The sequence below is a fragment of the Genypterus blacodes genome, unplaced genomic scaffold, assembly GCF_046128005.1.
Source record: "Genypterus blacodes isolate CSIRO-AG114 ecotype Tasmania unplaced genomic scaffold, CSIRO-AGI_Gbla_v1 ptg000032l_1, whole genome shotgun sequence".
Lineage (NCBI taxonomy): Eukaryota > Metazoa > Chordata > Actinopteri > Ophidiiformes > Ophidiidae > Genypterus > Genypterus blacodes.
The window spans coordinates 8,435,108-8,447,011 of record NW_027466845.1 but is presented as its reverse complement, the minus strand read 5'-3'; the positions used below and the strand labels follow the sequence as shown (position 1 = coordinate 8,447,011).

Sequence of the window (11,904 nt, the reverse complement as noted above, 5' to 3'; positions counted from 1 at the left end):
ACTTCAACCAACGACAGAGAGGAGCTGAATAAATCTGTTTAATCTTTCATTCGTCCCCGCGTCCCGAACAGCACTACAGGGCACAAAGTTACAGGACTCATCCCAGTTCCCAATACACAACGATGGGATGCCAGGTATCGCCTGAGACGTGACGGCGGCTTTAGGGTCGCGGCTCCGGCCAAACCTATACGGCCTAAACTAAGAAGATGTTCTCATGGAGTAACAGTCCTGCGTAATTGTAACTTTCGGTCTTTATCAGAGTACGGCAGCCTCCATGTGGATTCTGCATTCATGCTGCATTTCCACCACACGTCCTGTTTACTCAATTGCATTGTTGCCTATAATTGCAGTCAGGACGTATACTGTGAGGAATGAGTGACAGTCTTCCTCCACACACACACACACATACACACACACACACACACACACACACACACACACACACACACACACACACACACACACACACACACACACAGGCTTTACTGCCTGATTTAATCTTCCCATCGTCTGATGCCTGAGGAGAAACATAATTGAGATCAAAACTTGCCAAACTACAAACTGTGAGGGTGAGATGTTGTTTATTGACAATAAAACAGCGAGCGGCTTCCCATAAAACATATGAGGGTATTTTGTCTGCAATTAGGTATTCCTTATGAATAATTCATCAGTCATATTGATCTCCTAATGTACCTGATTTAATCAATATCTGTTCATGAAATCAGCAAATAAGGACAGATAATAGGTGGGGGGGGGGGGCAGTTTTGAATGGCTGCTTTGTCTTGTGTGTGTGTGTGTTGTTTGTGGCATGTACTTTGATACATAAGGGGCGGCTGGTGTTGCTGCTGTGACTTGGCCGTGGTGTTAAGTGATTGGTCCGTTCCCCAGGGAGAGGGCTCATATCTCCCCTGAGCGAGGGTGCTATTAAAACGCAATGACGCGAGATTAACACTCATCTTGTCAGTGACATTTGCTCTCTCATTGTGTCGTGATGTTATGAGCTCGGCCTGGTTCTGAATGCTGATGAGCGATAGATGTCGTGTTTAAAGCTCATACGATGATGCCATGACGGCGTTTCATCTGCTATGTGAAGAGGAAAGCGATGGGATCTGATTGTATTGGATAATCGTCTGTCATCGTTTGAATGTTGATTTTGAACGTTCATGGGCGACTTTAAGCCCTCTGGCCACCTTCATAGCGGTCGATTAAACATATATGGGGGAAATGTTTGCATTGTCACTTGCCTCTTGGGTGGGTTTTCAATTAAGATTCTCAACCACGTCCAAGCCTCTGAGTCCATTCTTTTAAATTGGGCGGCTATCATTTATTAGACGGATTAAGATCATTAATGGGATCAAATCAGAGGGTTCAGGGAGGAAGCAATTTGGACGATTTCTTCCTGCTTAATTATAATGCCATTGTGCTCTATAAACTAGTTTTGATCTGAAATCAGCAATCAAGATCAGGTGATAAGAGTCCATACATTATAACCACTCCCAGACAAAACAGATTATTCTCAACAATTACATTCAATTATTTAGATTAATATGATCGTTGGGTAACTTTGACAGCAGCTTGAATTTGTTTTGACTGTCCACCAGTGGTTATTTATGCATATTTCTTAAGGAGCAAACTTATGCTTCATCAATGAACACAGAAATACGTTCCCATTCATCTCCTCTTTGTCTGTTCTGACTCATTTCCCCCCTCTCTCTCCTCTTCTCTTTCAGTGTCTTCAAAAACAGCCGCATTCCCCAAAGCCTGAGCAGTGCATGCTGGCACTTGTATGCCGGCGCGCGCGTGTGTGTGTGCGGCGAGTGTACCTGAGATGAGGAGGAGCTAAGTGGCCACCGCAGCCGTCCACATCACACACTCTCCCGTCCGGCAAGATGGATTAGAGCCTCACACCTCAGGAGATCAAAGGTAGGAGAAGATGTTTGGTAATCAGCCTCCACTCACCTGCCTGCTGGCTGGACAGAGTGAATGCTCCTCCTGCTGTCTGTGTAAACACTGATGTCTGTGCAGTGAGTAGCTGGTTTGAATTCCGCTCGTTCTCCCTTTAGAGTTCATAATGAGAGGCAACTCTGAGTGCTGCTTGATAATTATTCTACATAAGCATTAAGTTATAGCTTAAAGGCAAAGACACTTTAAATCAATGTAACATTACTTAAGTAAAACCACTAATGAGCAAATGATCAGGTGGAAGGGGTTTCACACTTAATTCCAAATATTTCAGCCGATTTGAGGTGAACAGGAATGAAAGTGAAAGTGAAAGCAAAGCGCTGGCTTCACCTCTCAGCCTTCAACCCAGCCGACCTTCTTCAGTTAATAACAGGGAGAAACAAAGACTCACAATAAGATGCTAAAACTAAGAGCACACTCGCGTTCCCGCCGCCTCTGTGCCTCTGTTATTATCTCCATCAGCAAATAAAAGAGGCCAAGTGTCGCTGGTGCTGCAACTGGATGAGATTACATGGAGGAATCAGGTTTACAGGCAAAACTAGGTGCAGTAAAAACCTTCGATTTGTGAGAAAAGGCAACATTATAATTCTGCCTATTGGGGTCGAATTTCAGTTTCCCTTTCAGTAACACTTGCTAATAAAATGTCCATTTAAGAAGCAGAAATGTACTTTTGAGGCAAAGCCAGAAGTCTGTTTACGCACAAATGCATCTTCCCACACAGACACACACACACAACACAAGCATAATTAGCAGGGCTGCACGTGAGCAGTGTGGCGCCATGTTTCACGGGGCATCTAATGATCTGACTCGCAACAGTGTGCACCTAAACTCGTGAGATATCTGTAGTCAGTCTGTGATCAGAACTGTGTGTGTGTGCACCTGTAGATATTTGTTTATAACTCTGCAACCTTGGATCCTTGTATCCAAAGAACAGAGAGGAAAGCCAGCATGCAAAGTCTTTCTGTCCTCCTTCCAGAACGTGACTGCCTTGGCTGCCTTCCCCAGTACTGCAGTATATTTAGACGTATGAACCACACTGGGTCCTACAGCTAAATGACTAAAGGACGCCAGCGCCGATTGCCAGATCTGCTTAGCGGGAGAACGGCGCGCTGTTGTGTGGCACCTCTCCGGCGACGCCCACCCGCTGCGTTCTGCGGCGATAAAAACGTCTCTCTCTTCAGGGTGCCTATAGGTGAATACAGAGAGGATTCAGGATGGCACGGGCTGCCAACAGTCACCTCGCCGTGCTTTTTTCCCCCCTCTATCATCAGACGGTGTAAGAAAGCACAAGATGGCAGAGCAATGAAGCTAAGCTGCTCGTGTTTACTGTCAATGTGTTCTCTGTCATGCTCTTAATCAAATCCATATAGAATCATTGTAAACACTTGCAAATTGTTAACAGACCCGTAGGCAATATCCGGATGTGTTATTTGGATAATGACGTCATCTGTCATTGTCAACACTCCACAGGGCGGGAAACGATTCACAGCAAGTCACAGCTCCCATTCAAATCAAGTATGAATGAGAGCAGGCGGGAAAAGGACGGGAGCGAGGGAACACATGTGTACGTACAGACGCAGCTCCGGCGGATAGGATAGCTTTCACACCTTTCATTACAATCAGATGTAAATGAGTCAGTTTGTATTTAAAATGAGAAGGCATGTTGTTTGTTGCGATATAACACACACACACACACACAGAGAAAGCGAGAGAGTGAGACCACTTATTTCGCCTCCGTCCCATTACACTCTTTTTAGTGTGCCGGCAACAGAAAAAAAGCCAATTCATATTCACACGCAGGATAACAAGCTTTTCAAAATTTTGAAGCCACCTCAGAGCCCCACTGGCAGCTCCAGCGCACCGTGAATACAAATGTGTGAACCCTCCTTGTCTCTCCCAGGCCGGCTGGCTGTGAAATCCAACCACAGAGGAAAGTGCACTTCCAGAGGGGACGGCTTGGGTCTCAGCGCCCGTCAGCATGCAGATGGCGCTTACGAACCATCGGTATGTGTCAGACACAACATTCAGCTTTGCCGCCGGGTAAATTGTTCCACTCAACACGACTGGAGATTTTGGACTTGCGTTTGTTTATTAATAATTTCTTCGCTGGGCTTTGCTTACCGTATCGCAGATGCTCTCTAACTACGCAGTGATTAAAGAAGTTTTGTGTGTGTGTGTGTGTCGCCTGAGCTACGCCTGGAATATGGCCTTCCTCTCGCCGCTCTCCCCTCGCTGCTCCTGAGCGGTCGAGATAAGGCCTTGCCGATGTTTGTCTGCCTGCTTGCAGATTAGGGAGGCAGACGGGAGCAAGGAGTCTGGCAGACCGCTCTCCTGCTGGAGAACTTACTTACTTGCTCGGGACGGCCAAGCTAACCACGCAGGCACAGATCGCACCTGAATGCAGCCTGATTCGCGTATAATTGCATTGTGGGATTTGGGAGGAGTTGCTTTGATCCTAAAGTAGCTCGAGTAAACTACCTGGATCCATACAAAGTGCTATCCAGAGGAAGAGGTGGTGGGAATGTACCACACAACTAAATTGAAGATTTCATTTAGACTTCATTTTCAATATTACCGAACTGTCAGGAGAATAGAGAGTAAAGAACACCATAACTGCGTAAAACAGCACCAACACAAGGGAGCAGCATTTCAGTGTTGAACGTGTGTAAAATATGATTTGTTTCACCCATTATTATGATTAGACGTTAACAAATAAAGCAGGTCATTTAACATAATGAGGCCTTTAAAAAGACATTCTGTAGCCGAACAGGGAAATGTTCCAAATTTTATCATCTGCTCTTTAGCGCCTTGTAAAAATGAAATGATCTGTGCGAGAACCATATGCGATATGCGTGTTTGTGTGTGTGTGTGTGTGTGTGTGTGCGTGTGTGTGTGTTTGTACACGTGTAGTAGTGTGTGTGTTCCCCAAGCACCAGATTGTTAAAAGGTTCGGGTCTGATTAAAGCACGGGGTCAGTGTGAGTACTGGAGCGGGCCGGAGCAATGTTTGGGGAACCATCAGGCGACAGGCGATGAACCAAGAGCTCTCAGGGTTTGTAGGGGTCTCAAACCCAGTCTTTAACGTATTGCAAACATCACCCTCTTCTCTCAAAGTGCCACGCTTTGTATGCCGAAACCAGCCGCCTCTCCCTCAATCGCGGCGTTGCAAGCCGGAGGTTTGAAAGTTGAACGCCAGGGCGAAGCGAAAGACGAATTGGAGCGAAGCGAGGTCAGACAGAAAAGGTCAGAGTGTAAAATAGTAATAAAGGGATTACATATGGATTACCGCCCCTGCTGTTTCCTTAATATGGATTACTGGTATATGACTGAGAAAGACATAATAATCCTCCGTCTGTTTTATCGACATAGTGGGCTTATGCCATAGTACAGCCGCCAAGTTCAGGCAGCTTTTTTGCTTTTGTATCTAAAACTCACGTTAGTACTTCACTCTCTCTCTCTCGCTCTCTCTCTCTCTCACACACACACACACACACACACACACACACACACACATACTGTATATACAGTTGAACACATATTTCATACAATATTTTCCTCTTTTGCATGCTCTGTCTCTGTTTTATTGGAGTTAAAGCACATATAATAGCAGAGTTTAAGTAGTTGTCTGGATATGATACACCACATCTCCTCCCCGCTCCATGTGCTCGCACCCGCCTGACAGCACTGCTGGGAAATTAAATTAAAGTTAAAGCTCCGGCTGTGTCACGCATCAGAATATACACGGTAAGAGGAGGCGTAGAGAGGATCTAAGAGTTTAGAAAGAGTTAAGAAGCAGGTGAAACGTTCCTTATGAAGGGAGCTCAGGCCGAATTAGACTGTGAAGCTGCTACTCAAAGGCTCCCGACTGACAGATTAGGAGAACAGTAGATGATTCCTCGCGACCGTGAAGAGGGAAGAAGTGTGTGGCACCTGGAGGCCTCGTGGAGCTCTGGTTCCCGTGCCTGTTTGAGACGTCCATTTAACTTTCAACTTAGGAGGCACTAATATGTCGTAAACATGTAGCAGCTCATTATCATTCCCAGTAAGTACTCCATTACTGCACATCTGCTTAGTTATTGTGCCTCTGTGTCACTCGCGTGTATTTGTACGAGTTATTCCCCATTAGGTGTGGTTTGTATTCACTGGCTGCTGCGCCCTTCACCCTTCAAAACATCACTTTTGAGCGTTAGCGGCTGTATATCCTGCCGTGTTGTCTGCAAACACAGAGGAATGGTTTTTGTCGGTGTTATTAACTGCTGTGGGCCTCTATCAGGCACAGCAGTGCATAATTGAAAATGGGAGCCCATGAAACATAACCACTCTAAGCTCTCCTCCACTCGCGTCGCTGTCATTTATTAACCCGCGCTGTGACTTCTCTTTTCACATCTTGGCAGTATTTAAAGGATACACAGTTACACTCTGCTGTGCTAACCCGTTGCATATTTCGCCAGTTTTGTTGATTTGCACAGATATCTTTCCAAGTCGCGTCCACGGCTGTGTGTTTTGGACCGCCGCGCTGCCTTTTGGACGGCGGTAGAATCCCTCCGCAGGTTCTGTCAGAGATCAGAACCCACGAGAGGACCGACATTGAGGTCTTTCAAGAAGAGGCAAACTATAAGCCGTAGAGGAAAGGAGGAAAATGTAACACGGTGTGCATGAGCCAGAACTGAAAATATGAGATAATAAGAAACAGAAAAAAAGGGGGGTTTAACGGAAGAGGATTTACCAGTAGGATCCAAGACAGGCAGAGGAAGGCAGATAGTTTAGATATTAGAAGCAGCTTTCACTCCTCACACAATGAGCATGTGCATGGCAGCATCTCTGAATACGATAAATCCCCGAGCGCAGGGCGGCGGCTGCGGGTAAAAAAAGGTCCAGACAGCTGGGGATCCACTCGTGTGTGGTCAAGGGTGGTATTGTTTCATCCTTTTTGTAGTTGTGCTCTCGTCCCATTTACAGACTGGAAAAAGGTCAACACCAGTGGCAGTGGAGGAGAATCTGGCTGCTGCCACTGGATGGGGGGCGGCTGATGGATGGGTTCGCTTTGCTGGGGGGGGTCTGATGATAACGGGGAGACAACAGGTCAAAGTTGGATTATTACTGTCTGATCACATGACTGCGGCGGCGCTGACAGGGTTCTGTCTGGTTGATAAATGCGTTTCATTCCGCTCGATCCCGCCGGTTAGACACTGTTGACTGGGATGAATGCGTCTCGATATTGGATTGATGTCCGGCGCCTTTCTGTAAACGTCCAAAGGCTCCACTTAATATGCTGGGAATGTTCGTGCCAATTTAACATTAAGTTGCTAATTTAATTGAATCCACGTTAATTGTTGCCATCTGTCAGTGGTGTAAACTATATATAATTAAACTTCTTAATTATATTAATTTGCCCAGACCGACTCATGTTGAAACCTTGTTATTTGAAGTGGACTGTTAAGGCCTCGAGGCGACAGAGGATGAAATCCCTTTCCTGGGGATCTGCTGCTCCTCTTGTTTCTGGGAACGGAGCTCACACAAGGTAAGAAAAGAGAGAGAATCCGTCTGTCTGCGTACTGTTAAAGTCACAAGCTGACAGCTGGGCGAGAGGAATAAGGAAGAAAGACCAAGGTTGGACGGATATCAAAGAGTCTTCTCGTGTTTTTAGGAATTCAACCTGCTTTTCATGTAAAACTCGTTAGAGAGAGGACAAAGCTTGGCAGCAGAATTTGAGTTTGTGTAATAAATGAACCTTCCTGATACAATCCAAGATCCTTCACCAATTTACCACCAACATTGGCCTAAAGTCTGTGGCCACTGAATAAAAGTCAGCCAGGTGTCAGTTTTTGCCGTCTAGACTTGCGTTTCCTCCCTATTGTGGTAGTTTCCGTCTGGCGGCGGGCTGTCATGGGAGCGTCTGCAGGTGGCCAGGAGACGGTTCTCCAGCCTTTTTGTGTGTGAGTGACGGGTCCTTATCAGAATTCCCAGCAGGCTGATCAAAGTTGAAAAGGGGTCAGGCCTAATTAAAGAGGCGCTAATTAAAACGTCCAGGGAACACGGCGCTCCGTTTCATTTATCTCAACGCTCTCAGCCGTGGGGAGAGAGACAGAAAGAGAGGGAGAGATGTGGTTTGGCTTCCTTGCATCTTAAACAACTGTATGGATTATTAAACAGCCTATGTGCAGGTTTCATTTCTTCTTCTACGATGTCTCAGTTTGATGGAGCGCGGTCATTTATTGTTCATTTCCTCTTTTATAACTTTTTTTATTTATTTTAATTATATTGTTCCTTTTGCCGTTTACTTTCGGTTTAGTTGTATGAGTTTTTGAGCAGTTCTATTTGATTTCTTTGCTTTTGTTTTGATGAGCTCCGTCCTTTAGGTTTGATTCCATTTGGTTTTAGTTTTAGCTTTTAAAATGGAGATGTATTGGAACACACAGCACAACATTTTGTGTGACTTTGAGTTTGTAGTTAACTATGATACCCTTGGTTGGTTAGTTTGTTCATATGTGCGCCTCAGCTTCAGGCAAACGATTTGATGAGTTCATTCACCTGGGAGCAGAGTTCCGTCCACGGCTGGCTCGAAGTCACGGCTTTGAAACAAGTAAGCTCATAAAAGCTTGATTGTGTGTTTTAGCTGGTCAGTGAAGGCGGCGGGCAGGCCTGTGTGCACATTAATATGGTGCATTAAGTCCAGACCTGCGGTGTCATGAAGGTCACTCCGAGGTCGAATACATAGAATCCACACTGCGGGCAAATTTAGGAGCCACACAGAAGAATGAACAAAATCGTGATGAGATGAGATTGAAACTATTCTATACGGTGGCACAAATCGTCTTCTCTCCTTGAAAACAATCATGTGTGCATCAGAATATCACGAGTCAACAGGCGCGGCACTTTTGACAGAGTGAACTGAGACGTCCCGCCGGCGTTCTCCCGTGATGTCTTGCGAAAATCTCCAATTTGGAATGCCAGTTTAAGCTTCTGCCATTGTGACATTGGTGCCAATGATTTGTTTACTATCACACTGCTTCCATAAACTCCAGATGTGGCTTATTGTGGGTTCACTACCCCACCGATTAACATAAGTAGCAAAAAAGTAGCGAGCTCCTACAACAAGCCAATGCTAAAAGACAACAATACCAAAATAGGTTCGCTGGCTTTCTGCTTGAGCCGACACCACTTTGTCTAATGACGTGTGTGCTGTTCCGCCCAAGAGTTTTTGGTGTGAAGGTGTGTGAGGGTGACTGAGAGACGGAGAGAGAGCAAATCAACCTAATGAGATATGGTGTCGCTCGGTGGGAAATGATTACCTTGCGAGGAGAGGCATTAGATTGATGAGGGCAACGTTTCCCCCTGTCCCTGAAAAGAGCCGCCGCCTCCTCCCTCTCTGTCGCGGCGTTTAGACAGAGACGAGTCACTCCCCCCTCAGCCCAAATGACCCATAACACTTCCTCAGACGGCGCTAAATCCTCGTCATACATCTCAGCCGTAAGTGACACAATCAATTCAAGTACTGTGGCACTAAGAAGTTACGTTTTGTGAGGGCGCGAGCCAAAACTTTACTCTGCCTGAGCTGATTGCCATGGTAACCGGTGGCCCAATCTGTGCTATTATCTGTATAGATTTTCACTGTCTAGCTCCGCTTATTAAAATGGATTAGGAACGGAAAGGTGCAGACTTTTATTCTGAAAATGAAAGGAGGAGATTTAAGATGTGTCACACGCCAACAATCTGGGCGAGTTTCTCCTCCTACTTTGCGCGGACGAATCGATACCTGAAGATTTGATGCATAGGGATGATCATCTAAAATGATTTGTTACTGTTCAGCTCTTTCCTCCTTAAGGGCTCTGAAATAGATTAATCAGGACTCAGCTGATCTCGTCTCAGGGCAGCACTGACCTCAGTATGAAAAAAAGGAAAGACAAGAAAGAAAAATAGAAGAGATTACTAACTCGCTGTGCTACCAAAAATCGCATTTTGTGTTTCGCAAATTGCTGCAGATGACAAATGATTCATCCTCAAAGTCAACAAACAACCAATTCAAATAATAATTCACAAAATATGATGAAATGGTTAACGTTTGTAGCTTGAATGAATGAAGTGGTGAGAGCAGAGGACATCCCTGTTTCCGGTGCCCTGTCCCTTTCTGTGCCATGTTGCAATACGAAAGCGCTGCCAGTGGGGACTCAGTAATGATCGGTGTCATCTGGAAGCGGCGTGCTACAGGTGCAGCTAATTGGAAACTAAAAGAGGAGAGTGATTAGAGATTACATTCCCAGTGGGTAAATTAGAGGATCGGTGGATTCGGTCTCACTCGACTCCGAAAAAAAGTCAACCGGGATGGGAGTCACATCGCCGGAATTGTACTGTAAATCTGTGTGAGGCTGCACCTGTGGCGGCGCTCTGCTTTCACGCTTATTTATTGCTCTTCCAATACCTGGTGCACTTGTGTAACACTTTCATCATCAAATTGCAAATGCAGTACTTCACTCTGTTTCCTACAAAGGAAGTCGGTGACCATTTTTCGATGCGTGTAGGAAAATGATTCATGTGTATCCGGAAAGGCCCCTCAGGTTCCTTTGTCTCACTGAAGAAGAAAAAGAAGTAGAAGAAGTAGAAGAAGAAAAAGAAGAAGGACTCGGGGACATGCTGATCGCCACCATACAACAAACGCTGACAAGCCGACTTTGTATCCGGTGTCAACACGAGTCAAACACATTAGAGAGGCATGTTAAATCGAACAGCTTGTTGTTTTGTCATTGCACGTTTTACGCCTGACCCACCGCTCGTCTGCAAAGACACGTTCCCCGGGGAGAGGACGTTTACGTTGTCTTTGTTGTCACGTTGCTGTGCTTTCCATTCAGACTGTGCAGACTCTCATTTAGAATGCTGATCCAGGCCTCTGCAGAGTCTTCAGGGAGAGACGGGAGGCAGAGCTCAGACGCAAAGGCTTACACTCTGGGATTCGATGCTCTGACCTCTCTAGTGAGCCTCCTGTCTTACATATCAATACATCATGCTGTAAATGTTTAAAAACATATAACTAACCATGGCTGTACGTGACAGGCCTTGAACATATTCTTTATGACGCATGATTCCAGTTGTTTGTAATCATACGTCAACAAATTCCGAATTTTTAAATATCCGTAAATGCCTTAAGATCACGCTTTGTTTAGCGATTACAGAGCAGAAATGCGACAGCAGCAGTTCTTCATCTTTGTACTTTTTTCGCTTTGTATTAGAATCAGATCTCACTGGCTGCATAATTCCACACCTTGCATGAACGTTTGCTTGTTGTCTGGATGCTTCCTGCATTCTGATTGTATATCATTAGGCAGACTGTGAAGAAATGCCATTCTTCCACCTTGATAGAAAGTCAATCTTCATCATTTATAGAATAAGAAAAATAACTTTTTTGTGTGTATTTTCTTGTGCAATGCATTTGTATTGTCGGTGTGCTGAGATATTCATTAGTGTGTCCATGTATATCTGGAAACTAGGAAATGCATTGCAGACTACGAGGCTGAGTTAGACCAAGGTGTGTGTGCGTGTGTGTGTGTGTGTGTGTGTGTGTGTGTGTGTGTGTGTGTGTGTGTGTGCGCTCTTCTCCTCAGGTTTTGTTTCTGTACGTACATTTCTGTCCAATTACAAGACGAGTAGCCTAATGCTGCATTCAAGTGGTGTTGGAAAATGGGGAATTGCATTATTTGGTTGCGTCTCTCCCACTGAGATACCAGGCTGTCTCATTGAATGTGTTTAGGTTAAAGAGAGAATGAAAGAGGAGAGAACAAGGCAGTCTCCCTCACCGAACGTTAGGTGGATTGCTTTTAATGTCTATTATCCTCCAGATTTTCAGGCTTCAATCAGTGGCACATTTTCCCACAGGAGAGGCCTGAGGTTTATTCGCTCTGGTTCTCAAACTGAATGAATCCATCCAAAAATGCTGCGAGGCGACAATCAG

General features: G+C 45.3%; 1 protein-coding gene across 1 annotated transcript in view; it reads left to right on the top strand.

The window, feature by feature from the left end:
* Positions 1 to 1,839: 1,839 nt before the first annotated feature.
* grik4 (glutamate receptor, ionotropic, kainate 4) overlaps positions 1,840 to 11,904 on the top strand; it is a 184,138-nt gene continuing 174,073 nt past the window's right edge. Inside the window, exon 1 of the mRNA XM_076145889.1 lies at positions 1,840 to 1,923. The gene's annotated coding sequence lies outside the window, so the exon portion shown is untranslated. The remainder of the gene's footprint in view (positions 1,924 to 11,904) is intronic.